This window comes from Lathyrus oleraceus, chromosome 2 (genome assembly GCF_024323335.1).
Source record: "Lathyrus oleraceus cultivar Zhongwan6 chromosome 2, CAAS_Psat_ZW6_1.0, whole genome shotgun sequence".
NCBI classification, from domain to species: domain Eukaryota; kingdom Viridiplantae; phylum Streptophyta; class Magnoliopsida; order Fabales; family Fabaceae; genus Lathyrus; species Lathyrus oleraceus.
The window spans coordinates 327,278,446-327,304,594 of record NC_066580.1 but is presented as its reverse complement, the minus strand read 5'-3'; the positions used below and the strand labels follow the sequence as shown (position 1 = coordinate 327,304,594).

At 37.9% G+C, this 26,149-nt stretch overlaps 1 protein-coding gene across 1 annotated transcript in view; it reads right to left on the bottom strand.

The window, feature by feature from the left end:
* The window catches only part of LOC127119349 (WAT1-related protein At3g28050), a 32,212-nt gene that overhangs the window by 1,493 nt on the left and 4,570 nt on the right, over positions 1-26,149 (bottom strand). The window lies entirely within an intron of this gene.

Below are 26,149 nucleotides of genomic sequence, written 5' to 3'. Positions count from 1 at the left end.
TAGATAAGAAACCTAAGTTACTCATTCTTACTCATTTTAGAATGCACTTGATTTAATTTCTAACACCGTCTCTCTTAAATCAAAATCTCAAATTTATGATTTGAAACGTCTTCTTTAACTTGTAGAATAATTCGATATTTCGCTGCTTTGTAAATATATTTGCAATTTGTTCTTTAGAGGGACAATAAAACTCGATTGCCACTTCTTTTTAAGTAACTAATTCTCAAATTTTGTGAAACCATCGATGTAAAACTGAATTATTGCTTAATGTAATAGCGGACTTGTAATCACAATATATCTATGTAGGACTATTATGCTTATGATGTATTATTTCTAAAATTCTTCTCATCCAGAATTTTTTTAGTAGTATAATTATTTGGTGGTATATATTACTTCGGCGGTAGAAAGTGCGAGAAGTGATTAATTCTTTGAAGACCATGGAATTTCCCTCGTGCCTAAATGAAATGTGTCCCTGATGTGCCTTTTATTGTTTCTATATCTCCATCTCAATCACTATTTATGTATCCATCATGCCGTTGAGATATAAATGTGACTTGAAAGTTCTCCATTACTTGAAAAAATAGAAAAAATAGAGGTTGAACCCTTTTTAAGTGAGATGAGTCATATAATGTTTTCTTCAATCCGTAGACTTTATCTTCATTTTCTTCGATTAAATGTCTTGCAGGTTTCTCAGCATTCACTTCTTCTTCCAAATTACCATTAAAAATTGCAGACATAACATTAATTTGATGTATTTCCAACTACTTTTAGCTGAGATCTAAATAAGCATTTGAATTGTATACAACCTTGAAACAAGAGCAAATACCTCAAAATAATCAATAACTGATTTTTGCTTGTATCTTTTTTCAACCAACCTTGTTTTAGAGTGATCAAATTCATCACTCTATTTATACTTTGTCTTTTACACCCTATTCACTCCTATACGTTTCTTATTTGTCGATAACTATGTTAGCTCCCATGTTTTATTCTTTTTAATTGCATTGATTTCTTTTTATCATATGTCGTTTCTTCATAAGTAATTAGCTCACAATCTGAAAATAAAGAAAACTTAATAATTTCTTCATCTGATAGGTTGTAATCGTTACCAAAAACACAATCTTGTAATTTGGACGGTAATATATGCAACTTATGTTGTTGTTTTTGGATATTTTTGGCTCATTAGGTATTGGTTTAACTACTTTCTCCCTTTCGTCATCATTTGAAGTCACCATTGAAACCTTTTATCACTTTGAGGACCAATCTCATATTCCCCATTTATTAAAAGTTACATCTTGATTGATAATCACCTTCTTTGTCTCTAAATTGTAGAGTTTATAGGATTTGAGATTGAAATGTAGCCAACAAAGATACACCTATCGCCTTAGTCATCCAACTTCTATCTCGACTGATCTGGTACATGAGTATATGCAATACATCTAAAAATTTGGAGGTGTCACATTTAATGTCTTCTTTAACTCCAAACTCCTTCGATAGTTTTTTCTTAAACACTTTTTGTTTGACATCTATTCAAAATATAAACTGCAGCAAAAACTCCTTCAGCCAAAAAAATTCTTATGCGTATGTTTGGGTTACAACATACATCTTACCATATTTATGATTGTTTTCTTCTTAATTTTGGAAAATCCATTATGTTGAGGTGTGTATCTTGTTGTTAATTAATGCTCAATTCCATGTAGCGAAAAGAAACTTCTATTGGAACAAGTTTGGTTCTCAACTATCCTTAAGTTTTGATGATAACAAAGCGTATTTTGTATTCTAACTATTTTGTTAGGTGTGTAGATCATAGAAAATAGGTTCTGACTTTGAAGAAGTCAAGTAGTCAAGCCAGATTCTGGACTAAAGACGGACTCTAAACCAAAGGATTAATCAAAGGCGTATTTACATGAAAGTCAAGCTTCTGAATTAGCAAGTCAACATTTCTGCAAAGAACCTATCCAAAATGACTCTAATAAAATTCAAAACATATGAACTCTCAAAAGACTGAACTCCAAAGACTCTAAAGTCTTGCTCTCACTAATTTCTGAAGAGTTATGAACTCTCCTCAAACTTCATCAACATATATACGAACTTGCTGACTAAGAATTATTATCTAAAAATCAACTACCGAAAGAAGTTACAGAAATACAAAAGAGAATATCCTTTTCATTAAAAAGAAGAAAAAGGATTGTACTATGTACCTACGAAGTTCCTCACATCACATCATCCTCACCATTGCAAGTGTCATTATAATGTTGTAAAATTAAGTGACCTTCATACAAATGTTGTAATGAGGATATTCCAATTTCACCCTCCAACGGATCTATTCTTCCGTATATAAAGAGGTATTGGAAGCTTGGAAAAATAATAACAACAATAAAAGAAGATCATCACACAACATTGAAACATTTTGATCAGACAATCATACGTGAGAAAGAAAAGAACTTCACTCTAAGAACATTATTAAGTTCTAACACATATAACATTTTTTTGAAAATATTTCTTAAAGTGTAATATCTATTTTAATCTTGTGTATCAACTTTTTAAAAAGATCTTGTAAACACAACCTTGTTTATATTAATCTTTAGTTGATTTTCTTGAGAGACTACGCTAGTAAGACTTTCCAAGAAGTCATTGACAGTTAGTCTTTGAGTTGTATTTCTGTGAGAGATTAGGTTATAGTCATAATTCTAAAGAAGTCTTAGACATATTATCTTTGAGTTTTTGTAATGAATTTAATTATTGAATTAAGTCCTTATTGAGAAGGCGAAATCACTCAAGCGTCTGGATGTAGCTTCATTAACAACGAACCAGATAAAAATACTTATGCTATTTATCTTTGTCTTACCTTTATTGTTTGAGTTATTCGATTGTAAAAAGTTTTAAGTCTAAAAACCTAATTCAAACCCCCCATTTCTTGTGTTTCTTCAATCTTCAACTTCTACCAACCTGGTATTCGTGGGCTCTACCTATTAATAATAATTTTATTTCACAACAGAATTTATTTTCCTACTAATTCCTTAAATGTATTGAAGCATTACAAGCTTTTGATTTTTATTTCAAAAAATACACCCCAAGATTTTATTCTAAAATCATCAATAAAAATAATAAATTATCTATAACCACCGGGGGTTGGTATTTATACTAATCACAAGTTGATCAACTATCTCAAATAGTTTCTTCACTCTTCGAGATTTTTCAATTGGAAATAAGTCAATATGCTTCTTTTCCATTTGTCAAGTTTCACACATACTATATGGAATATTCACAAAAGGCAAACCAGAAACATATTCTTTTCTCGACAGGTTATTCAAGGCAGAAAAATGAAAGTTATAAAATCTCATGTGCCATATCAAATCATCATTTGAAATAATAGAACTCAAATAAGGAAACCTTTCACGTTGAATCTTCAAATGAAATAGGCGATTAAGTTTCATTCTTACCTTTGTGATAAATCTTTCATTTAAGTCAATCAACCTACACAACCATTGTGAATTTGCATCGTATAACCTCTCTTAAACAATTGCTCCATACTCATGAGGTTATAATGAATACCAAGAGCATAAAAAACATCACCAATAACTTTTGAGATCCATCTCTCAACCTTATATAAATTAGCTTTTTTCCCAATATCTGAATATTTGTAGCATTTCCAAACTTCATGATAATTTTACTGTTTCATTTAGAGAAGAAAATAAATCATTTTCCCACGCATATGATTACTACATCTAGTATCCAAACACCAAATATAATTTTCTTTAAAAAATGTATTACTTGCCAAAAATAAATTTTATGGATTTTCATAATTTTCAATATCATTTTGATATGAACTTTCTGCCATATTTCTTGATGTCAATATTTGCAATAAGATGATTTGTGCTCATATTTTTGATAGTAGAATAACCATAAGCTTTCTCCCTTGATTGTAGTTACCTATTATTCTTCCATGATACAAAATTCTCCCTTGATTGTAGAATAACCAATAGCTATGTCAGTTTATTGGTTAAAGTTGAAACGTTCACATTCCCTATAGGTTCCTTGACCTGTGTAACACCCCGATAAAATATGATAATTATTTAAATTAAGTTAATAGTATATTTATTAATTTAATTAAATAATTGGAATATTATTGGATTATTATTATTGGAATAATAAAGTTGGAATATATATAAAGAGTTCCATTTGGTAAAAAGGGTTTTTTCACGTGAAAACCAGAGAAGCGACAGAAAGTGAGGAAAGGGCAAAGAGGAAGAGCAAGAGAACAAGGGTTGAAGAAGGGAAAAGCTTGAAGCTAAAGGATTTGCCGGATTAACTCAGGTAAGGGGGGTTTATCGTCGTTTAATGGGTATTATGGGTTAACATGTAATGGGTAGTAATAAGCCATTGAATTGACCCTAATTTGGATGAAGAATGTTGCAATTATGATGAATAAGTTATGTTAAAAACTGTAATTGAATCTATATGTGGGTGAGTCATAATTTGCTGGACGTGTAGCTTTTTACGGAATTGAAATCGGAGGTCCGGAAGTCCTCCGACGGCGAGAAATGCGGGAAATCTGCATTCTGTTTTAGTGTTAGCGCAGGAACAACTTTCTGTTCTGCGTTAACCGGTTAACCCAGGGTGTTAACCGGTTAACACTGTTATGATTTAGAAAAATTAATTTCTGTTCTGCGTTAACCGGTTAACCCAGGGTGTTAACCGGTTAACACTGTTAAAATGTGCCAGGAAGCGTGTTCTGTGTTGCGTTAACCGGTTAACCCAGGGCGTTAACCGGTTAACACTGTTTGAAAAGTGAAAAATTGATATTTAAATAGTGTGTACGTTCTGGAATGGAATTGTGTGTACACATTTGATGATTGGCCTATATGGGTGAATGATATACTGATGTATGATATAGTAGGGATCATTTCCCGTTGTTTTGAGCAGTATAGGTATTAGTAGAGTGTGCTAATACTGTGATTTACTATTTGGCATGATATGAATATGATTCTGTGATAAATATGCTGATGATGTATGATGGTATTGTTGATTCCTTAGGATTGGCAGTAATTTTAGAAAACAAATAATGTAATCATCTCTGTTGTTTTAATATGTTGGGTTGAAGAAAGTCAACATCTGGACCAACATGTCATGTACGATGTCACGACATCAGGTCTGTGACATCGCACATGTGTAGGAAACTGAATTAATTAATTCAGTATATGTCATGGGATCAGCAAGGATATCTGGTGAATATCCTAACTCCCATGGGGAGGTCTTGAAGACTAAATCAGAATATATATAGGCTCTAAACATGGAGATATATATGGAGAGAGTTTAGGAACTTGAAGACCTTGTTTGTAGCAGAATTTTTCTGCTGAAGTTGCAACAGCAAAGAACAAGTCTGCTGCAATTTTCTGAAGGCCCAAATCCAGTTGGGTGATTAGGTTATAAATAGCTGATTGTAATCTAGTTTTTGTAAGCCTCTTAGAATGAATTTTTAGGGGTGTGTGTAAGGTAAACCTCCCAATCTGTGGGAAGGTTACCATGTGTTTCTCAGTGGTAAACCTGAGAGTGTTTGTCACTCAAAGCCTGTAGGCAAGAGTGATTATGTTCTTGAATGAAGCTGTGAAGCAAGTTCAAGGTGTTTGCACATTACATTGTATTTGTAGTGATAGGAATGGAAACTGGAGGTTTCTATCTAGGAGTTCCTAGGTATAGATTGCATTGGGTAGGGATTAAGTGATGAGTTGTAAACGGGGGAGTTTAACTCTGAATTGATACTACTAATAGTGGATCTTCTTCCTGGCTTGGTAGCCCCCAGATGTAGGTCATGTTGGACTGAACTGGGTTAACAATTTCCTGTGTTGGTTTTTCATTCTGTATGATATAATCATGTCTGCCAAAACTAAGCATGTAATTCAGTCTGTTCAGCAAGATAATATCAGATCTGATACATAGCCTTCTGTTGGAATGTCAAGCAGAATGTTTTGACATTCTCCAACAACAGCACATACTGTTTAATAAGCTGATGAATTCAGTTCAGTATGTAGTGAAGTCTGGATTTAAAAAGCATCACAGACCTGGCCATAAGATCATTGTGAAACTGTCAAACTGGGTGTCTTGACAGTTCTTCCAGTAAGCTGATACTGAAGTATAGACTGGTTGGTCTTTTACAGTACAGCAAATTTAGCCCAGTCTGTTTTCAGGAACCAAACAGACTTAGCATATGGTTCTGGACTTGGATGTCAAACGGGATGTTGTGACATTCACTCCTGACTGCATATGCTAAATTGTTGGATAGTTAGTTTTTCTGTTTCAGGATTTTTCTCAGGCTATTCTTCAGGAATCCACCAGCTGAACTAAAATCTAGGAAACTAACAACTAAGCTACAATTAATGAACCTGGCAAATAATATATTTGTTAGCTCCTTAATAAGTGGAGATTAGTTTAACTTGTTACAACCTTTAATTTAGGAAATACAAGTACATGACCAACAAACTGGAACAATGTAACAGATGATATCTGTGTAGGAAAACAACAGAAGTGAAGGTTATGGTGCACATAACAAATTGTTCCTCCTCTATAGGATGACATAGAAGGAGAGGTTGTGACACTGTGAAAAGGTGCACAATAGTACAGAGTGTAATAACTGTCTTGCTGTAATAAGTACAATGTTAGATCAGATGTCATGACATGAAGTAGAACATCTGAATACTGACTACACCAGAATTTCAATTGGTATCAGAGCAGGCATCCTGTTCTGTCTCTGGATGAGATCCATGGCTGATACTTTCTGGTAACTGGCAAGGAGTTATGTTAGTACTGATGCTGGAACCTGTGTAAGGTTCTGTAATTCCCTGAATGGTCCCTTGAAGTAGGTGGATGGACTGTTCATGACAGGAATGGTGTGTACCTGTCTCTGGAGGTTGGCAATTGGCCTGTGTGTGGGACAGCTGTGCCAGCACTAAATCACATTCAAACCTGGTATGGCCTTGGAGGCAAATCTGGTGAAGTGTGTGTTCATAGGTTGAGTTGTATTATGATTTCCGCTGCATAATGCCTGGCAAAACTCAAACTCTGATGTAGTTTCCCCTCATGTGGATGAAAGACTGCCGTGTTCAAGATCTCATCATAATCTACTGAAGATGTCAAAGATACTTGACGTTCTCACTTCAGGATGGTAAGAGTCACTTAATCACTGATTCTCTTACTCTCTTGAGTAGTGTTTATGAAGACCTTGAAGACCTTCAAGGAAGGTTTGGTCCAAGGAGGTGGAACCAATGTTCTATGTGATGTTAGAACATGTTGCTCAACAAGTATGCAGCTACTGGTTGAAGAGCAGATGTATTTAGGTATCAAACAAAGGGATACTTCTGTTTGGAACCTACTCCTGACCTGGAAGAGGAGACATCTGTGGGTGCTAAGTTGACAAGGGAAGAGTCAACTGTATGTGTGCTCAAAAGGTCATCCCTAGAAGTTGAGCTGGTTGAGATGTGACATTGTGCAATCTCCTGCTGTTAAGCATCTCCCTGCAGGTTGATCAGGGTTGGATAGTTGTTCCCTGAAGTACTATGGTGTGTTGGAAGACAAGTCTCCTGGATGTTAGCAGTCAATAATGGGGTAACCTGACTGTGATATCATTTAATGGGGTGTAACCATGAATCTTGTTATTCAAACACCACGTTCAGAAGTGGCAGTTCTTACTAGGAGTGAGAATATGAAGATTCAGTGGTTGGTTGAGGTAATATGCTCTGGCAATGCATATCTACTATTGACTGGTGATGGTTGTCTCACTAGTACTTATGGTCAGCTGAAGTCTGATTGGTGTGACCGGAGGAGTTAGTTGCCTCTGGTAAGGGATGATGGATGTCATGTTGAGACATTTGTGTACAATGCATGGATATTGGTGTGGAGTTTCCATGATTGTTAATTTGAGGGGGAGTTTTGGTTAACCTCCTCACGTTTGGTCAGCCTAGGGTCAGGTTGGCTGTTGACCTGTGTCACATGGGTTCTGGTTGATGTGTGACACATTTGCAAGGAAGGATTCATCTCTCTCATTCCTAAGGGTGAATCTAATCTGGAAAGAGTCTCAAGACTATTAAGGTACTTGCAAGCAGAAGATGTTGACACTAGAAGAGTATTTTCAAAGTATTCTTATGGTGGAAGTATCTGAAAGGATAATTGGGAAAGGATTTAAGATCAATGTCTACTTGTGTCAAGTCCAAGTATTTAATTGATTATCCTTGGAGCTCAAGATAACTGATGTTCTTAAAGATGTTGGAACATCTCTTCTTCAAGACCCTGTGCAGGATCACAGGAAGGATAGTACATTGGGGTATGATCTATCTCTTTGGTGGCAGCAAAAGCATATGATCTCTGAAAAGGTTTCCTGGCAAGAAACATGTTCAGCCTTGGTGTGTACAAGAAGAAGAAGACATCATAGTCTTGATGGTGGTTATTTGGATCAGTTTATTTCTGATCTAGGTAAGGAAGTGCATTAGCTTATGCACCCTGTGGAGTCAAGAACTAGTGGCAGCAGTCTTGACATCATGGAAACAGCCTTGCTTTAGGAAGAGGAATCCTTGGCATAGCTGAAGGGTTAGTTTCTAACTGGTCCTTCTGAAGACTCATACATCAGAGTGTCTGATGTCTTTGGAGAAGAAGCAGGAATTCATCAAGGTGTGAGCTTGGATGACTTAACTGCAAACCTGCAGGATGGAGGTTGTTTACTCAAACTTGGTTCCACAATCAAGTCTATGAGAACAGTGAACTCTTGTTCTGTAAAGGGAGGAAGTTCTTTCAAGTGGCAGAAGAAGGAGCTGAATTCAACAGCTGGATGTCAAGCACAACGTTGTGACATTCGGTTCTGCATCAGATTCTTAGTTGATGAAGTGGCACATCAACTTGAGATAGAAGGATCTACAGGGTTGTAGATTGGACACTTCATAATGTTGAAGTTCAAATCTCACTTGAAAGGTCAGAATATCTTTGGGAGAAGTCTGATAAACTTGGGAAGGTCAAAAGGCAGCATTTGATCTTGCCATATGAGAATTCATGAAGGAGGTAATCAACCAGTGGCATTTGGTCTATCTCAGAAGTGAGTTCGAAGAATCAAGATAATCCACATAAGGCAGCTGATTATTCTTGAGGAAAGTCTGAGACAAATTACTTTTGAGCAGAAAAGTAGTAAGTTGAAGACAAAAGGAGGTGTCTTCCATTCATCCCTTGGAGCTTGCGGTAGGAGTTCTGAGCTGTCTATGGAAGACTGTCTCTGGGAGTGGGATGAGAGTGTATATATACCAATGTATGTATGGGCTCCTCTGGCCCAAGCTGGTGACTCAGTAATATCTGAAGACTATCAGATAGTGCTCCTTGTGATGCTGTGAAGGATGTCCCAGCTGATGTTAAAACATCTTGTGAATTGACCTTCTATTCTGGTTAGAAGAGAGATTGACACAGAGTGTGGATGTGTTCAGCCAAGAGGGTTGGACAGAGGGTGCGCTCTTGAAGACATGAAGATGCGTCTTATGTTTTCCTTTCATCAAGTGGTCTGGAATCTCCTTGAATCAGGAAGTATGTGAAGGTCCAACCTTGGGGTGTTGGATATGATCATGTGTGACCTCCAAGAGAGTAGGTTGTCCATGACAGGGGGAGTGTGTCCGTGTGCTGCAAGTAATCACCAAGCTTGTGGTCTATGTGCTCTCAGATAACGGGGTATGGCAACCTGTTAGTTTTCAGGATGCTGTGATGTGTGGCAAGGCTGAGTGAGCAGAAGAATGTCTGACCGGATGTCATGACATTGCCCTGGACAGTGCTGTTAATTCCTTCTGAATCTTAAAGTCATTAGGAATTATGAGGGTGATGTGGCTAAGTCTGATTAACCAGAATAAGCCTGATGGCTACAGCTGTGTGGTACAGGGGGAGTAACCATCAACTGAAGTGTGTAAAGTTGGCTGTAGCAGTGCTAGGTGTCAAGTCTCTACTGGAGGTATGACAGAGGTCTTGTTGAATACTGGCTGAATGCAGGAATGTTAAGACATCGCGTGCAACGTGTCTGACTGCATATATGGAATGGTCTCCATGCACTGGAACGACTGTTTTGGAAAAGAAACAGTCAAGAGCTATAAAAGGTATTCAAAGATAGTCTGAGATTTTGTTGGTGATTCTCTGACTGTTTCTCAGCAAAAATAAATGCATCTTGACCAAGCATTTATTTCTACCGGAAATTCCTAGGCACGGGCTGGACTATTTAAAGGATGCAACAGCCCTATTCCTCTCACAAGAAAAACACTCCATTCTCAGAATCATGGGGTATATTAAGGTTTGGGCAAGCTGCGCCTGGATCTGGTTTTGTGAAGGCTGCCTTTACAAATGTTTAGCTAAAAAGGGGGAGAGAAATATAGTCCTGGGGTTGAGAATGTACCAGAAGAAAGAAAGCCAATTGTGGAGGTGGCAGCAAACAGAAGTTGGCATCAGGCACAAAATCCACCAACTGGGGTTTCCACTTGTGTCTTGTGATCTGAGTTAAGAAGACAGTTGTGCCTTGTGATCTGAGTTACATTGTCTAAGTACTCAGCATTACATATTCTTCTGGAAGCTCTCCGGTTGAGGGGAAGGGTTCTGGTACAACTAAGTCTTGTCCCTCTTCTTCCCCATGTACACCAACCTTGGTGTTTGTGATGGTGGAGCCAATGACGGAGATAAAGAGCATTCCCAAATTGGGATGTGTTGTCCAGTGTATTGTTTATTTGTTTTAGCTAAAATTTGCCAAAGGGGGAGATTGTTGATTCCTTAGGATTGGCAGTAATTTTAGAAAACAAATAATGTAATCATCTCTGTTGTTTTAATATGTTGGGTTGAAGAAAGTCAACATCTGGACCAACATGTCATGTACGATGTCACGACATCAGGTCTGTGACATCGCACATGTGTAGGAAACTGAATTAATTAATTCAGTATATGTCATGGGATCAGCAAGGATATCTGGTGAATATCCTAACTCCCATGTGGAGGTCTTGAAGACTAAATCAGAATATATATAGGCTCTAAACATGGAGATATATATGGAGAGAGTTTAGGAACTTGAAGACCTTGTTTGTAGCAGAATTTTTCTGCTGAAGTTGCAACAGCAAAGAACAAGTCTGCTGCAATTTTCTGAAGGCCCAAATCCAGTTGGGTGATTAGGTTATAAATAGCTGATTGTAATCTAGTTTTTGTAAGCCTCTTAGAATGAATTTTTAGGGGTGTGTGTAAGGTAAACCTCCCAATCTGTGGGAAGGTTACCATGTGTTTCTCAGTGGTAAACCTGAGAGTGTTTGTCACTCAAAGCCTGTAGGCAAGAGTGATTATGTTCTTGAATGAAGTTGTGAAGCAAGTTCAAGGTGTTTGCACATTACATTGTATTTGTAGTGATAGGAATGGAAACTGGAGGTTTCTATCTAGGAGCTCCTAGGTATAGATTGCATTGGGTAGGGATTAAGTGATGAGTTGTAAACGGGGGAGTTTAACTCTGAACTGATACTACTAATAGTGGATCTTCTTCCTGGCTTGGTAGCCCCCAGATGTAGGTCATGTTGGACTGAACTAGGTTAACAATTTCCTGTGTTGGTTTTTCCTTCTGTATGATATAATCATGTCTGCCAAAACTAAGCATGTAATTAAGTCTGTTCAGCAAGATAATATCAGATCTGATACATAGCCTTCTGTTGGAATGTCAAGCAGAATGTTTTGACATTCTCCAACAACAGCACATACTGTTTAATAAGCTGATGAATTCAGTTCAGTATGTAGTGAAGTCTGGATTTAAAAAGCATCACAGACCTGGCCATAAGATCATTGTGAAACTGTCAAACTGGGTGTCTTGACAGTTCTTCCAGTAAGCTGATACTGAAGTATAGACTGGTTGGTCTTTTACAGTACAGCAAATTTAGCCCAGTCTGTTTTCAGGAACCAAACAGACTTAGCATATGGTTCTGGACTTGGATGTCAAACGGGATGTTGTGACATTCACTCCTGACTGCATATGCTAAATTGTTGGATAGTTAGTTTTTCTGTTTCAGGATTTTTCTCAGGCTATTCTTCAGGAATCCACCAGCTGAACTAAAATCTAGGAAACTAACAACTAAGCTACAATTAATGAACCTGGCAAATAATATATTTGTTAGCTCCTTAATAAGTGGAGATTAGTTTAACTTGTTACAACCTTTAATTTAGGAAATACAAGTACATGACCAACAAACTGGAACAATGTAACAGATGATATCTGTGTAGGAAAACAACAGAAGTGAAGGTTATGGTGCACATAACAAATTGTTCCTCCTCTATAGGATGACATAGAAGGAGAGGTTGTGACACTGTGAAAAGGTGCACAATAGTACAGAGTGTAATAACTGTCTTGCTGTAATAAGTACAATGTTAGATCAGATGTCATGACTTGAAGTAGAACATCTGAATACTGACTACACCAGAATTTCAGGTATGCATAATGCTGTGAATGTATCTGTTATGTATGCAATTGTGAATGGACTGTTTATGGCTTAGAGTGTGAGCATATGTCCATTGTGGATTGTTGTTGATGTTGCATGCTAGGTGATTTAGCGTGCATAGTATGGCCTTTATGGTGGTAGCTAATTCCCATGGTGAGGAATTAGTGAGTGAGTTATTGTGGATTGTTGTTGATGTTTGCATGCTAGGTGATTTAGCGTGCATAGCATAGCCCTTGGGGTGGTAGCTAATTCCCATGGTGAGGAATTAGTGAGTGAGTCACTAGGTCTCAAATGAGTGGGACTAGTGAGCTTGGTAGCCGTATCTGGGTTTGATCGGTGAGGTTGAACTATGTGTTCACGAATAGTCGGTACCGCATGCATGGAGTCTCATTGCATAATATATGTATGGCGTATAATATGAATGGATGTATTCCAATATTATACGTGTGTTTTGTGTTGGGTTGAGTATGATTATGATTTTGAGTTGATGTTGCCGTTGCTGAATGTGTGATCTGATTTGGGTGATGAAATGTGTTAAATTACTTAGCATTACATGATATTTTATAATGCTTATTATATCGATTGAGGAACTCACCCTTACAACTATGTTTCAGGTAACGAGCAGTGATTGAGTAGAAGCTAGTGCTTGGAGTCTAGTGTAGTTCCTTAGTGGGTCATGCTCTGGTAGATGTAACATCGGGACGGGATGTTTTATTTTGTTTTCATTTTGGTTGTTGAACAACTTTACATGTAATCTGTTACATGGTTTGCATGATTGATTAGATCTTTATCCGCTGCAAATTGTGCAATGTTTTATTTTGATTAATCAAATGAGCATGACAAGTTATTATGGTGAATGGTGTGAAGTGTCAAGTGTGACACCCTTAAATTGCATATCTACTCTGATTTATATTTTGTTGAATTAATTAATTATTGGGGTATTTTAGAAGGGTGTTACATTAGTGGTATCAGAGCATAGTCGGTCGAGTCGAGTCGTAATTATTCTGTTTCCCTGTACGTGATAGGTGTTGTGTAACCCTATCAGTACTTATTGTTTTAGCTTGTTGGGTTTTCAGAATAGAGATGGCTGGAAGAGGTAGAGACGATGCTGCGATTGCTGAGGCTCTGGGTATGCTAGCTGGAGTACTTGGAGGGAATCCGAATGTTGTGGGACGGGGAGCTGCTCGTCAACTGAGTGAGTTCCAGAAGAACAATCCTCCAATGTTCAAGGGAGCATACGATCCAGATGGTGCTCAGAAGTGGTTGAAGGAGATCGAGAGGATCTTCCGAGTGACTGAGTGTGCCGATAACCAGAAGGTCAGGTTCGGTACGCATATGCTGTCTGAGGAAGCAGATGATTGGTGGGTTGCTACCCGCACTGAGTTGGAAGCTGCTGGGAGTGCTGAGATCACTTGGGCGGTGTTCAGAGAGAGATTCCTGAGGAAGTACTTTCCGGAGGATGTCAGAGGAAAGAAAGAGATAGAGTTCTTAGAATTGAAGCAGGGCAACCGGTCTGTTACTGAGTATGCTGCTAAGTTCACAGAGCTGTCGAAGTATTACACTCCCTATGATGAGGCTACTGGGGAATTTTCAAAATGTGTGAAGTTTGAGAACGGGTTACGTCCCGAGATCAAGCAGGCTATTGGGTATCAGCGGATCAGAGTATTTTCTGACTTGGTTGACTGTTGCAGGATTTTTGAACAGGATACCAAGGCCAGAACGGAGAGCTATCAGTAGAGGGTTGATAGGAAAGGCAAGAATCAGAACGATCGTGGGAAACCGTATGCAGCTGGCAAAGGTTTCCAGAGACAGAGTGGGATGAAGAGACCTAGTGGGGGAGACTCCAGTGCTGAGAAGAAGTGTTTCAAGTGTGGCAAGGGTGGTCACTTGGCTGCAGAGTGCCGGTTGAAGACTATGACTTGTTTCAACTGTGGAGAGGTGGGTCATATCAGTCCACAGTGTCCTAAGCCGAAGAAAGAGAACCAGTCGGGAGGCAAGGTCTTTGCTTTATCGGGTTCTGAGACTTCTGCAGATGATCGTTTGATCTGAGGTACGTGTTATATTAATGGCTTTCCTCTTGTAGCTATTATTGACACAGGTGCGACTCATTCCTTTATATCTTTGGATTGTGCTGTGAAACTTAAATTAGAGATATCTGAGATGCATGGGAGTATGGTGATTGATACTCCTGCGAAGGGTTCAGTGACTACTACTTCATTTTGTTTAGATTGTCCTTTGAGTATTTTGGTAGAGACTTTGGGATGGACCTCGTGTGTCTTCCACTAGTGCAGATTGATGTTATCCTGGGTATGAACTGGTTGGTGTTTAACCGAGTTTATATCAACTGTTTTGATAAGACTGTGATCTTTCCTGAGATTGAGGAAGGAAAGAGTTTGTTTCTATCAGCAAGGCAGGTGGATGAGGCAGTAGCAGATGGGGCAGAGTTGTTTATGCTGTTAGCGACTTTGGAGGCTAAAGATAAACTGGTGATTTGCGATCTAGCCGTGGTGTGTGATTTTCCTGATGTGTTTCCTGAAGAAGTGAATGAATTACCGCCAGAGCGTGAAGTTGAGTTCTCGATTGATTTGGTACCTGGTACTAGGCCGATGTCGATGGCTCCGTACCGTATGTCTGCTGTTGAGTTAACTGAATTGAAGAGTCAGTTGGAAGATCTGTTGGATAAGAAATTTATTCGTCCGAGTGTGTCACCGTGGGATGCACCAGTGTTATTGGTTAAGAAGAAAGAAGGTACTATGAGGTTGTGTGTGGACTACAGGCAACTGAATAAAGTGACGATCAAGAATCGGTATCCTTTGCCGAGGATTGATGATTTGATGGATCAGTTGGTTGGTGCGAGTGTGTTCAGCAAAATAGATTTGAGATCGGGGTATCATCAGATACGTGTGAAAACTGAGGATATTCAGAAGACTGCTTTCAGAACAAGGTATGGACATTATGAGTATTCTGTGATGCCTTTTGGTGTGACTAATGCGCCTGGGGTATTTATGGAGTATATGAATAGGATTTTCCATCCGTACCTAGACAAGTTTGTTGTGGTGTTTATTGACGATATTTTGGTGTATTCGAAATCTGAAGAAGAGCATGCTGAACATTTGAGAGTGGTTTTAGGAGTTCTACGAGAAAAGAAGTTATTTGCGAAACTGTCCAAGTGTGAATTTTGGTTAGAAGAGGTTAGTTTTCTTGGTCATGTGGTTTCAAGAGGTGGTGTTGCTGTTGATCCTTCTAAGATAGAAGCGGTATCTAAGTGGGAAGCTCCGAAGTCGGTTCCTGAGATAAGGAGTTTTCTTGGACTTGCAGGTTATTATAGGAAATTCATTGAGGGATTTTCTAAGTTGGCGTTACCGTTGACGATGTTGACTAGAAAGGGGCAAGCGTTTGTTTGGGACTCAAAATGTGAAGAAGGTTTCCAAGAGTTAAAGAGAAGGTTAACTACTACTCCTATTCTGATATTACCGAGTCCATCGGAACCATTTGAGGTTTACTGTGATGCTTCATTGTTGGGTTTGGGTGGTGTTTTGATGCAGAATAAGCAGGTTGTAGCTTATGCTTCGAGACAACTGAAGGTTCATGAGAGGAACTATCCGACACACGATTTGGAGTTGGCAGCTGTGGTATTTGTTCTGAAGTTATGGAGGCATTACTTGTACGGGTCAAGATTTGAGGTTTTCAGTGACCATAAAAGTTTAAAGTATTTGTTCGATCAGAAAGAGCTGAATATGAGACAGAGGAGATGGTTAGAGTTTCTGAAGGATTATGACTTTGGTTTGAATTACCATCCGGGTAAAGCAAACGTAGTGGCTGATGCATTGAGTCGGAAATCATTGCATATGTCTATGTTAATGGTTAAGGAATTGGATTTAATTGAGCAGTTTAGAGACTTGAGTTTGGTGTGTGAGAGTACTCACAATAGTGTTAAATTGGGAATGTTTAAGTTAACGAGTGGTATTCTGGATGAGATTAGAGAGGGTCAGAAATCCGATGTGCTTTTGGTTGATAAGTTGACTCTAGTGAATCAAGGTCAAGGTGGTGAATTCAGAGTTGATGAGAATGGTGTTTTGAAATTTGGTAATCGGGTGTGTATTCCGGATGTTACCAAACTTAAGAAGAGTATTCTTGAGGAAGAACATCGTAGTGGCCTGAGTATTCATCCTGGGGCTACGAAGATGTATCATGATTTGAAAAAGTTATTTTGGTGGCCGGGAATGAAAAGAGAAATTGCGAGTTTTGTTTATTCTTGTTTGACTTGTCAGAAGTCAAAGATTGAGCATCAGAAGCCGTCTGGGCTAATGCAACCGTTGGCTATTCCAGAGTGGAAGTGGGATAGTATCAGTATGGATTTTGTTTCTGGTTTACCGAGGACAATTAAGAATTTTGAAGCTATTTGGGTGATTGTTGACAGATTGACAAAATCGGCTCATTTCATTCCGATCAGAATGGATTATCCATTAGAGAGATTAGCTGAGTTGTATATTGAGAAAATTGTAAGTTTGCATGGTATTCCGTCGAGTATTGTTTCGGACAGAGATCCTAGATTTACATCTAAGTTCTGGGAAGGTTTGCAGAGGGCTTTGGGAACTAAGCTGAGATTGAGTTCTGCATATCATCCGCAGACTGATGGTCAGACTGAGAGGACGATTCAGTCACTGGAGGATCTTTTGAGGGCTTGTGTTTTGGAAAAGGGAGGTGCTTGGGATTGTTATTTACCTTTGATTGAGTTTACCTACAACAATAGTTTTCATTCGAGCATTGGTATGACACCGTTTGAAGCTTTGTATGGTAGGAGATGTCGGACACCTTTATGTTGGTATGAGTCCGGTGAGAGTGTTGTGGTTGGACCGGAGATTGTTCAACAAACTACGGAAAAGATTAAGATGATTCGGGAGAAGATGAGGATTGCTCAGAGTCGTCAGAAGAGTTATCACGACAAGAGGAGGAAGTCACTTGAGTTTCAAGAGGGAGATCATGTGTTTCTTCGTGTTACTCCGATAACTGGGGTTGGTCGAGCTTTGAAGTCGAAGAAGTTGACACCTCGATTTATTGGTCCTTATCAGATTTTGGAGAGGATAGGGGAGGTAGCCTATCGTATCGCTTTACCGCCGTCACTTGCGAATTTGCATGAGGTTTTTCATGTGTCTCAGTTGAGGAGGTACATTCCTGATCCGTCGCATGTGGTCAAAGTAGATGATGTACAGGTGAGAGATAACCTGACTGTTGAAACATCACCTATGAGGATCGAGGATCGAGAGTTGAAGCAGTTGCGGGGTAAAGAGATTGCTTTGGTAAGGGTAGCTTGGGGAGGACCAGCAGGTGGCAATGTGACTTGGGAACTTGAGAGTCAGATGAAGGAGTCTTATCCAGAGTTATTCGCTTGAGGTATGTTTTCGAGGACGAAAACTCTTTTAGTGGGGGAGAGTTGTAACACCCCGATAAAATATGATAATTATTTAAATTAAGTTAATAGTATATTTATTAATTTAATTAAATAATTGGAATATTATTGGATTATTATTATTGGAATAATAAAGTTGGAATATATATAAAGAGTTCCATTTGGTAAAAAGGGTTTTTTCACGTGAAAACCAGAGAAGCGACAGAAAGTGAGGAAAGGGAAAAGAGGAAGAGCAAGAGAACAAGGGTTGAAGAAGGGAAAAGCTTGAAGCTAAAGGATTTGCCGGATTAACTCAGGTAAGGGGGGTTTATCGTCGTTTAATGGGTATTATGGGTTAACATGTAATGGGTAGTAATAAGCCATTGAATTGATCCTAATTTGGATGAAGAATGTTGCAATTGTGATGAATAAGTTATGTTAAAAACTGTAATTGAATCTATATGTGGGTGAGTCGTAATTTGCTGGACGTGTAGCTTTTTACGGAATTGAAATCGGAGGTCCGGAAGTCCTCCGACGGCGAGAAATGCGGGAAATCTGCATTCTGTTTTAGTGTTAGCGCAGGAACATCTTTCTGTTCTGCGTTAACCGGTTAACCCAGTGTGTTAACCGGTTAACACTGTTATGATTTAGAAAAATTAATTTCTGTTCTGCGTTAACTGGTTAACCCAGGGTGTTAACCGGTTAACACTGTTAAAATGTGCCAGGAAGCGTGTTCTGTGTTGCGTTAACCGGTTAACCCAGGGCGTTAACCGGTTAACACTGTTTGAAAAGTGAAAAATTGATATTTAAATAGTGTGTACGTTCTGGAATGGAATTGTGTGTACACATTTGATGATTGGCCTATATGGGTGAATGATATACTGATGTATGATATAGTAGGGATCATTTCCCGTTGTTTTGAGCAGTATAGGTATTAGTAGAGTGTGCTAATACTGTGATTTACTATTTGGCATGATATGAATATGATTCTGTGATAAATATGCTGATGATGTATGATGGTATGCATAATGCTGTGAATGTATCTGTTATGTATGCAATTGTGAATGGACTGTTTATGGCTTAGAGTGTGAGCATATGTCCATTGTGGATTGTTGTTGATGTTGCATGCTAGGTGATTTAGCGTGCATAGTATGGCCTTTATGGTGGTAGCTAATTCCCATGGTGAGGAATTAGTGAGTGAGTTATTGTGGATTGTTGTTGATGTTTGCATGCTAGGTGATTTAGCGTGCATAGCATAGCCCTTGGGGTGGTAGCTAATTCCCATGGTGAGGAATTAGTGAGTGAGTCACTAGGTCTCAAATGAGTGGGACTAGTGAGCTTGGTAGCCGTATCTGGGTTTGATCGGTGAGGTTGAACTATGTGTTCACGAATAGTCGGTACCGCATGCATGGAGTCTCATTGCATAATATATGTATGGCGTATAATATGAATGGATGTATTCCAATATTATACGTGTGTTTTGTGTTGGGTTGAGTATGATTATGATTTTGAGTTGATGTTGCCGTTGCTGAATGTGTGATCTGATTTGGGTGATGAAATGTGTTAAATTACTTAGCATTACATGATATTTTATAATGCTTATTATATCGATTGAGGAACTCACCCTTACAACTATGTTTCAGGTAACGAGCAGTGATTGAGTAGAAGCTAGTGCTTGGAGTCTAGTGTAGTTCCTTAGTGGGTCATGCTCTGGTAGATGTAACATCGGGACGGGATGTTTTATTTTGTTTTCATTTTGGTTGTTGAACAACTTTACATGTAATGTGTTACATGGTTTGCATGATTGATTAGATCTTTATCCGCTACGAATTGTGCAATGTTTTATTTTGATTAATCAAATGAGCATGACAAGTTATTATGGTGAATGGTGTGAAGTGTCAAGTGTGACACCCTTAAATTGCATATCTACTCTGATTTATATTTTGTTGAATTAATTAATTATTGGGATATTTTAGAAGGGTGTTACAACCTGTACCATTGAAATTTCCTCTTCCACCATCGTTGAAATTTTCACTGACTTCTATATTCTCCTATTTTACTGGATTCAGCTATGTTTTTATAGATTCGCTTTCCTATTCAAAGCTACTTCTTTTACCTTTCTTTGTCTTTTCTATTTTACATGGCTTTCAATACTATCTTGCAGCTCTGCTACTACCAAGTGTGATTCTTGTGTAGTTACCACATGATCACACTTCATTGGAATGGTAAGTAAAATTTTCTCCACCGCTTTTTTATTTGAAATATTTTCTTCATATACTCTCATTTTCATAACATGATTTATAATATGAGAAAAATATTATTCTACCGTTTCTGAATTAGATATTTTATACCTTTCATATTCTCTACGTAGAGACTGCAATTTTGATTTATGTGTCTTTTCTACTCGTTTATGTGATAACTTCAATATGTCTCACGCTTTATTAGAACTTGTAAGATATTGGATCGAACTCTAGTATGGTCGAAGGGTAGCTTCTTAGTTCGACAATCCGACATGATCATTTGCATATTGTCGAAGTCTGTTCACATACTGTAGTCGAAGTATGCTAGGATTGTTAACATGTCAAATTGGGTCTATTTGTTATGCCTTTTTGTTTAAGTTAGCTTGTTCTCTAAGTTAGATTTTGTAATGGGCTTGTGTGTAAAATCCCAGTAGTTTAGTGTGTTAGTTTTCTTATAAATATCATATTAGTCTCTCATCATTGTATAATTCAAATCCTAATTAGGGTGAGAGAAGTTATTTTCTACTCTGTAACACTTGTAATATTGTTCCCAAGAGAAAGTAAAGAAAATCAGTTTATAACCAATTTCATTATGTTCTTCTTGCTTCCCTCTTTTCTACCCTTGTGGATTTCTTGTCGATTAAGGAACCGAATATACTTTGTTATTCTGGCATGGTTTTTGACAACGAATTGGTGCGCTGAGCATGAAGAAGATGTCTTCAACAAAATATGAGATTGAAAAGTTCACCAGAGTGAACAATTTCGGTCTATGGCGCTTGAAGATGAAAGCCTGATTGTTTCAGCAGGGTTGTTTAGAAGCGTTGAAGGGAACCGAAGCCACAGACGTTGCGTTAACGGACAAAGAAAAAACGACTATGGTAGAGAAATCCCACAATGTCATCTTATTGAGCCCTGGTGATAAATTTCTTAGATAGGTTTCGAAGAAGACGATGGCGGCGGGGTTATGGGTGAGACTCGAAAGTTTGTACATGCCTAAATCGTGGGTCAATCTCATCTACCTAAAATAAGCTTTATATCCATTCAACATGAGTGAAGACAAAGTTTTGGCTGAGCAGTTGGATATGTTCAACAAGCTTATTCTTGATTTTGATGATATCAATGTCAAGATCGAGGATGAAGATCAAGAACTGTTAATGTTGTGTGCTTTGCCCAGATCACATGATCACTTCAAAGAAATTCTCTTGTATGGAAGAGAGTCTCTGACCTTTGAAGAAGTTTAATCATACTTGTATTCTAAGGATTTGAACGAATGAAATGAGCATAAGCCATCTTCGACTGGTGAAGGCATGTCAGTTAAGGAAAAACTCATAGAGAGAGATGACAAGTTTGACAAGAAGAAAGGTAAAATTTAGCAGAAGTCTTATAATGGTGATGCATCTGGTATTCAATGTTATCACTGTAAGAAGGAGGGTCATACAAGAAAAGTGTGCGTTGAATGGCTGAAAGATCATTGAGGTAAGGATAATGGCAAAATAACCATTTTTTCAAGATGATTTCGACTCATCTGATGTTCATATGGTTTCAAGCGGCAACTCAAGTAAAGAGTGGATAATGGATTTAGGTTACACTTGACACATGACTCCAAACAAAGACTTGTTCAAGGAACTATGTGATCAAGATGGTGGATCTGTATTGCTTGGAAACAATAAAGCTTGCAAGATTGCATGTGCTATATCTGTGAGATTCAAGTTCCATGATGAGTCAATAAGGCTATTGAATGAAGTCATGTATGTACCCGATTTGAAGAGAAATTTGATTTCTCTTGGTGAATTCGACAAGAAAGGATATATTTTCCAAGGAGAGAAAAGTATTCTAAAAGTCATGAAGGGGTCTAATGAAGTCTTAAGAGGCGTCAAGAAACAAGGTTTGTATACCATTGAGGGTGAAGTTTTCAGTGGTTGTGCAGATGTTGCATCCACGAAACCTTTGTCGAAAACAAAAATTTGGCACATGAGATTAGGCCATGTTAGTGAAAGGGTCTGGTCGAATTAAGGAAACAAAATCTACTTGGTGGAGACAAAGTCGAAAAGCTGAAGTTTTGTGAACCTTGTGTACTTGGAAAATCTTGCAGAGTGAAGTTCAATAAAGGCAAACAAAGAACACATGGATCCCTTGATTACATCCATGTTGATCTTTGGGGGCCTACATTGTGTCCATCCCATTCAGGGGCAAGGTATTTTCTATCCATAGTTGATGATTGTTCCAGAAAGTTATGGGTATTCATCCAGAAGACTAAGGATGAAACTTTTGAGAACTTCAAAAGTTGAAAGACTCTGGTCGAAAATCAGAATGGCAGAAAGGTCAAGAGGTTGAGAACTGACAATGACCTTGAATTTTGCAATGAGGCGTTCGACAATTTTTGTGTAGCCTCTAGTATTAAAAGGCAAAGAACTACTGGAGATACAACCTAACAAAATGGTTTGGATGAAAGGTTTAATTGAACAATTTTGGAAAGAGTTAGAGGCATATTAACTAGTGATGGGTTAAAGAAGGTGTTTTGGTCAGAGGTTGTTTCGACAACAACATACTTGATAAACAAGTGTCCTTCTACTGTGTTAGATTTGAAAACACCTAAAGAACTTTGTTCGGGACACCCACCAGATCTCGACAAACTTAGAGTATTTGGTTGCATAGCTTATCCTCACATTAGGCAAGACAAGGTCGAGCATAGAGCTCTGAGATTCATGTTCATGGGATACCCTAAAGGATTCAAAGCTTATAGGTTATGGTGCCTAGATCCATGTCATAGAAGGTGTATAACTAGTCGATATGTAGTTTTTAATGAAGCTTAGATGGATTTCAAAAAAATAGATGACGTTAATCGAAGTACACAAATATTTTAAGAAAAGATGGAACATGAAGAGATTCATGTTGAGGTGGATCATGTCAATGCTGAATTGTGTATCCCATATCAAGACAAAGAAGAAGCACAAGATGCTGAAAATGATGAGGAAGTTAAGGAAACTGTCGATGACTACCTGTTGGAAAGAGATAGGCCCAAAAGAGTCATCAAGCCACCTCAAAGACTTGGGTATGAAGATCTCATAGCTTATGCCTTAATCTCTGCATGTGAGGTTCTAGATGAAGAACCTAGAGACAATAAGGAAGTTATGAGGAGTCGAAATAAGACTAAATGGATGAAGGTCATGGATGATGAGATGAAGTCTCTTCATGATAACCACAATTAGAAACTGATCAAGAAACCTGTTGGAGCCACATTAGTCAGTTGTAAGTGGATTTTCAAAGTTAAGAAAGGAATCAAAAGAGTGATGTCGAAGAGATACAAGGCAAGATTAGTCGCAAGGGGTTTCACTTAGAAAGAAGGTGTCAACTTCAATGATGTGTTCTCTCCTGTTGTAAAGCACAAGTCCATTCGAATGTTACTTGTGATCGTGGCACAATTCGACCTAAAATTGTAACAAATGGATGTGAAGACTACTTTCTTGTATGGAGATCTAGATGAAACAATCTTGACGAGGCAACCTGAAGGGTATGAAGAAAAGGGAAAGGAAGATTATGTGTGCAAGCTGAATAGATCTTTATATGGACTAAAAAATCTCCTCGACAGTGGAATAGGATATACGAAAAGTTCATGACATACATGGGTTTCATTAGAAGTCAGTTCGACCATTGTGTTTACTTCAAATTTCAGCCTGGAAATTCATTTTTTATTTTGTTGCTTTATATAAATGATATTCTCATAGAAAGTAACAATGTCGAGGATGTAATGAAGGTGAAGGTTAAACTCAATAAGGAGCTCGATATGAAGGATATGGGTGTTGCATCCAGGACTCTTGGGATTGACATCCGAAGAGACAAAAAGCAGTCAAAATTATGCTTATCTTACGAGATATACCTATGGAGGATTCTCGACTAGTTTGGTATGTCGAATTCAAAGCTTGTTGTGACTCCGACAAACCCTCAATTGAAGTTAAGTACAGATCAATGTCCCAGTACTGAGGTCGAAAGAGCTTATATGAATAGCATCACATATGCTAACATAGTAGGTTCTTTGATGTATGTTATGGTTTGTACTAGACCCGACATAACATATGCAGTAAGTCTTGTAAGCAGGTACATGGTGAATCGTGGAAAGGCTCACTAGCAAGTATTGAAGTGGATTATAAGGTACATAAATGGGTCTTTGAACAGAGTCCAAATTTATGGTGCAACATGTGGTGAAAATAGTAAAGCAGAAATCGAAGGGTATGTGGACTCTGATTATGCAGGTTGTATGGATTCCAGAAAATCTATTTCTAGATATATGTTCACTATGTTTGGCACAACAATCAATTGGAAAGCAAAACTTCAGAAGTTTGTTGCTTTATCAACCACCGAAGCGGAATGTATTGCCCTCACTGAAATTGTGAAACAAGCATTTTGGCTTGAAGGTTTTGCTAAGGAGTTGAAACTTTTAGGTCAAGCTATCATTGTTAAATGTGATAGTCAAATTGCTATACACCTTTCGAACAATTCAACCTATCATGAACAAACAAAGCACACCGATGTGAGGTTGCATTTCGTCAGAGGAGTAATCGAGTATGGAGAAGTCCAAGTGCTGAAGATTTCAACAGATCAAAATGCTGCTGATATGATCACCAAGACATTACTATGTTGCAAGTTTTTCCACTATATGCAGTTGATTAAGTTGCATGAAGAAAGCTAATTTTTTCCCTTGATGTTATAGAGTTTGTTCTAAGATGGAGATTTGTGAGATATTGGATCTAACTCTAGTATGATCGAAGGATAGTTTCTTGGTTCGACAATCCGACGGGATCATTAGCATGCCATTGAAGCCTGTTCACATTGTTAGAACAAGATTTTGATTCTGCAATATATCTCTAAGTTTTAATGATAACAAAGATTGAAATAGTTTAACACTCTAACAAAAAATTTCTAAGTGTGGAGGTTTCTAAGAAAAAATAAGTCTGATGAGAACAATATCTAATAACTAACGAAGTCTAGAACAGCTGATCCAACATTGAAGAAATCATATCTGACTTCAGACAAGAACTCTTTTGAATATAGAGTCTGTCATTGCATTTCTCATTTGAGGACTCTGAAGATCTGTACATCTGAAGACTCTGAAGACTTCACATCAGAAGACCTCTATCTAAAGATCAATCAAGTTAACACTGAAGACTACTCATTAAAACAACTATATGAAGAATATAAGCTCTGCTCAAAGACTCTGAACTTCGCTCACTCTGGTTCACGCACAACTGATCATCTAACTCATCAAAATTAGAAACTTAATCAAGAAGTATTTTAAGTATGGTATGAATCTATATATGGACAGTATTGACTACACTTCAAGACTGCTATGAAAAGGACAAGAAAATTAATGTCATTAACTGCCATTATTGGCAAGATATCACCATCAATTTTCTCTCCAACTGTATCATCTCCAAGCTCTATAAAAAGGCCTCACCATCATCATACCAAAACACGAAGAAAACACACAAGAATTCTACAATACATCTTAAACCATATACCAAACAATTGCTATTGTAAAATTCAGTAATCACACAAGATTTGTTGCTCAAAGTGCGATCATTGATCATCTGTTCCTAATTGTGTTCATACTGTTTGTCTTGAAGTACCAAACACACACTTGTAATTCTCAATAGTTGTGATTCCTCAAGTGACTTGTGAAGTCAGTAGACTTGAGAAGGGCTTAAGAGATTGCTGAAATCTTAGACGACTATTGTGATCTTTCAAGATTATTGGATTAAGTCCTTATTGAAGGCGAAATCACCTTGACCGGGTGGACTGGAGTAGCTTTGATTTTCAAACGAACCAGGATAAATTTCTTGTGTTATCTACTTTTATTTTCATGCGCGTGGTGTTACAAAAGTTTTTATTTACCGTGAAAACAATTCAAACCCCCCTTTCTTGTTTTTCTCTACCTTCACACATGTTGTACTCGAAGTATGCTAGGATTGTTAGCATGTCGAATTGGGTTTGTTTGTTATGCCCAATTGTTTACGTTAACTTGTTCTCTAAGTTAGCTTGTGTAATGAGCCTATGTGTAA